The 5009-nt window shown below is 36.8% G+C and overlaps 1 pseudogene; it reads left to right on the top strand.

Annotated features, from left to right (window-relative positions):
• Window positions 1-1526: 1526 nt before the first annotated feature.
• On the top strand, window positions 1527-1684 carry LOC145271488 (5.8S ribosomal RNA; annotated as a pseudogene).
• The last annotated feature ends 3325 nt before the right edge of the window (window positions 1685-5009 follow it).

The raw sequence follows: 5009 nt of genomic DNA, 5'->3' as shown, positions 1-5009 counted from the left end.
AATTTTGTGCATATTCTTCTTCTCGAAAATCAAGTTTAGTTAACCATATGATAACTTGCCTACTGGACACTGTCCTTGAGTGTCTAAGGTCTTTCTGTACAGGAGTTTGTCACAACAATCTGGCATGAGGATACTTTTTCCATAGAAGTAAACCCTGACTAAATATTCAAAATCACATAGTATTCGCTTCCCAAATAAGATCTCACTATAGCTAACCCACATTAGCTTTTATGAGGAATGGTGCACCTTCTCCTAGTGATGTTACCTAAAGTAAAAACACGAAGCTGGATACTTCACCAGATAAGATAAATTCTTGTCCTTGAATCCAGTAAAATCAAGAGAGGTAAATGAAAGTTATTCAAAAGTAAAGTTATAATTGGGGAGAGGAAAATTATGTTCTCAATTTCTTTACTAACTCAGTGTTTGAGAGATAACGAATTTAAACGTAACATTCGAATATCGATGTATCTCCTATAGATGTCAGGTTGTGGGCCCCTTGATTTCTGAGAAGTTTGCCTGAAGTAAAATAAAACAACAAAGGGAAAAGCTAAATTCTTGTGAAGTGTGGATATTCCTGTTCTGTAAAATTGAATATGGTGAAACATGAGAATCCACAAATTTATTTATACATGCCAAACGCTAGGGAAAAGCCATATTCTTGTGAAGTGTGTGATTATACTTGTTCTCAAAAATCACGGTTAAATATACATATGAGAAGTCCACACTCCTACAGGGTTCAAGTGTTAGCCCCAGACTGTTGTCCCCTTGATTTCTGAGAACTTCAACTAAAGTGAAATAAAACAAAAGTGAACTTGAATGCCTACTAGACACTATCCAGGTTTTTGTCTGTACAGGTTTTTGTCTGTACAGGTTTTTGTCTGTATAGGTCTTTGTCTGTATAGGTTTTTGTCTGGGTTTGCACAAATAAACTTGCATGAGGATACTTTTCCCTAGAAGTAAACTCTGACCAAATATTCAAAGTTACATAGTATTCGCTGCCCAAATATTATGGCTGACTTGCATTAGCTTTTACGAGGAATGGTGCACCTTATCCAAGTGATGTTACCTCAAGTAATAGCAGTAACTAGATGAATTCTTTTCCTGAACTCCAGTAAGACCAAGAGACCAAAATAAAAGATATACTGCAACATATAAAAATTGTTAAGTGAGGAGAGGAAGTTAAATGGAACATTCGAATATCTATGCATCTCATATAGAGTTCAAGTGTTAGCCCCACGTTGTGGGACCCTTGATGTCTAAGAACTTCGATTGAAATAAAATTTTAAAAAAGCGAAAAACCACATTCTTGTGACGTTTGTGGATATTCTTGTTCTGAAAAATCAGATTTAGTCATACATATGAGAACTCACAGTGAGCTCTGTGAAGGTTTAAGCGAGCTCCGCGGAGGTTAAAGCCAGCTCTCGCTTGCTTCCGTGTTTACTTCTTTTTCGCCCACCGCAAGTGATGGCCGCCTTTCCGTTGCACACATGAAAACAAACCAAACATAATAAAAAAAACAAGTGTTGAACCCTGGACGGGGGATCACTCGGCTCGTCCCTCGATGAAGAGCGCGGCCAGCTGTTAGAACTGGTGCAAATTGCAGGACTCAGTTAACATCGACACCTCGAACGCACATTGCAGCCTCGAGATCCCTTGTCTCGGGACCACGTCTGGTCAATAGGTGGAACGTTACCTGTCTTTCGCGTTAATGAAATGACATCTTGCTGTCCCCGTGCCCCACTTCCCCCGGTCCTCGGAACAGTGGTAACTGGGATGTCACAGGAGTGAGCGAGCGACGAGGAAAAAAAAGAGAATTGACCCCTTTCATTTCTTTTGTTTTTCCTCTCCGGCCTCCTCCTTCGTCTTCCGCTGGCAGACCACAGAGTCTTTCTCTTTTCGACCCCGTGAAGAAACACTGTGGAGGAAGAGCAGGAGGAGTCTGTCCAAAAGCAGCCGAAAAAAAAGTAACCTAACCGACTGCTGACGTAAGCACCACCTGCTCGTCTCGCTCTCTTAGGGGAGAACTTGAATGCCTACTGGGGAAAACCTGAATGCCTACTAGACACTATCCTCGAGTGTCTAAGGTCTCTCTGTACAGGGGTTTGCCAGAACAATCTGGCATGAGGATACTTTTTCCATAGAAGTAAACCCTGACCAAATATTCAAAATCATATAGTATTCGCAGTTCAAATAAGATCTCACTACGGCTACTCCACAGCTTTTCCGAGGAATGGTGCACCTTCTCCAAGTGATATTACGTCAAGTAATAGCACGAAGCTGGATACTCCACCAGACTAGATAAATTATTGTCCTGGAATCCAGTAAGACCAAGAGACCAACATGAAAGATATACTACAACATATAAAAATGGTTAATTGGGGAAAGGAAAATTATGTTCAATTTCTTTACTAACTCAGTGCTTGAGAGATAAAGAACTTTAATGGAACATTCGAATATCTATGTATCTCATATAGACTTCAAGTCTTAGCCCCTGGTCGTGGGCCCTTTGATTTCTGAGAACTTCGACTGACGTAAAATAAAAAGGGAAAAGCCACATACTTGTGACGTGTGTGGATTTTGTTTTTCTCAAATTCAGGCTTAGTCAGCCATATGAGAACTTGCACTGGGGAAAAGTCATAGACTTGTGAAGTCTGTGTATCTTCTGTAAGTAAAATAAAACAAAAAAGTGAACACTGCCCGCCACAACAAAGTATGTAAATACCTCCATTGGAATATCTGTGGAGAGACTCAGCTTGACACATCAAATCAAATCGAACGGAAAGGTGACCATATTCTATGACAAAGATTTACAGGCGAGCAGATATATAAAAGATAATGCTATGAAACCAGACATTGTGATATGAGACAAGCCTGTAAAAACTGTGCTCATTATTTTTGCCGTTCCAAATGATTATGGCCTAAATAAAGCTGATTGAGAAGAGATAACCAAGTATCAGGACCTCAGGAATGATTTTAAAATGACATGGTCTCTGTAAGCGATAGACATTATACAAGTTGTGAACTTAAAGAAAGACTTGCAACCGATCCCGGAAAACCAAGCTGTAATTAAATACAGATTGCTACCACAAAGGGAACAACATCTATTCTGAAAAGAGCTCTTGGATATAAATTCAAGTCGTAATGAAATCAAGTGCTAGCTCCGGGAGGGAGCCCCTTGATCTCGTAAAAAATCACTCAAGTAAAATAAAAAAGAAAGTGAAAAGTCACATTCTTGTGAAGTGTGCGGATTTTCTTGTTCTAGAAAATCAACGTTAGGAGAACTCACATAGTAAAAGGGAACACAGTAGAAGAATATGATAACCCAACAACCCTAATCGCCCGAAAGAAGAAAAATGAGTATACTAAAAGGGAACAGAAGACAAGAGTAGAAGGATGGCAACAACATAAGAGAGCAGGCAGGTTCATGGAAAAACTGAACCAGAGCTACCTTGACAAGGAGGCATCACTGCAATGGCTTAAAAGTGACAAATTTCCATTTGATGAAGAACGATTAATTATAGCTGCACAAGACCAAGGTTTACTCACAAATGGATTTAAGAAAATGGCTGGTCTGCAAAAAACCGACCAATGCAGATTCTGTCACTCAGCTGTTGAAAGTCCAAGCCACCTAATGTCTGGATGCAAGATCCTTCTAGCCGATGGTCATTACACTGCTCGCCATAACCAAGTATGTAGATACTTACATTGAAAGATCTGTGGAGAGATGCAACTAGATAGGTCGTCGAACATCTGGGAACATGAACCACCACCGATAACATCAAATGGAAAAGTGACAGTGTTCTACGACAAAGACATACAGGCAGATACATAAAAGACAAGGCCATCAAGCCAGATATAGTAATATGGAACAAGCCCGAAAGAACTGCACTCATTATCGCTGTCACAGTTACAAACGACTTTGGTCTTAATAGAGCAGAACGGGAAAAGATAACAAAATATCAGAACCTAAAAAATGATCTTAATACAACATAGTCTCTGAAAGAAATACACATTATACCATTTGTGACAGGAGCGACTGGCCTAATAAAAAAGAACTTTCATAAATACGTAGAAGCAATCCCTGGAAAACCAAGCTATAAAGAAATACAGATATTCTTGTGAAGTATGTGAATACTCATTTTCTTATAAATCAACTTTAGTTATACATATGCGATGAAATTAGCCCTCGGGTGTAAATTTAAATTATAATAGAATCATGTGTTATCCCCAGGAAGGAGCCCCTTGATCTCTTCAAACTAACAAAAGTAAAATAAAAAGAGGAAAAAACATATGTTTGCACTTTGTCTAGATATTCTTGTTCTCAGAAATCAAATTTATGAGAACTGGAAAAAGCCACATTTACATGTACAATGTGTGTATATTCTTGTTTTTTTAAATTAATAAAAGAGAAGTATAAAATTGTTTAAAACGACAAAATCTCTAAAAGATATAAACATTACAACAATTGTTTTAAGAGCACATGGACTAATAAAATCTATAGAAAGAACAAACTGCTTTGAATACAGGACACGTCTTAAAATTGACAATATCTAAACTTTAAGAAACATTCAAAAATTAAATATTTGTTCCAAGATTGAACATTTTTATTTTATGCAGAATAAAAAATCCATCTACTATATTAATAAACAGGTTTTCGTGATTAATGTGTTACATTATAATTTTATTATATCTTGATTTCTTTATAATTGCTATACTTTAAAATCATTAAACAATACATTTTATTGGTATCAGATTAATATTTACAATTTATTATATCTTGATTTCTTTATAATTGCCATACTTAAAAATCATTAAACAATACATTTTATTGATATCAGATAATTATTTTCCATTTTATTATATCTTGATTTATTTATTATTGCTATATTTTAAACTCATTTAACAAAACATTTTATCTTTCCAAGATAAAATGTTTTGGAAGATAAAAAACGTTTTGAAAGATAAAACAGTTGACTCAAATGTTACAAGCAATTCTTGATGGGATGAAA

Source organism: Euprymna scolopes, chromosome 46, assembly GCF_053919585.1.
Source record: "Euprymna scolopes isolate OS-2025 chromosome 46, ASM5391958v1, whole genome shotgun sequence".
Lineage (NCBI taxonomy): Eukaryota > Metazoa > Mollusca > Cephalopoda > Sepiida > Sepiolidae > Euprymna > Euprymna scolopes.
This window is presented reverse-complemented; position numbering and strand designations above follow the sequence as displayed.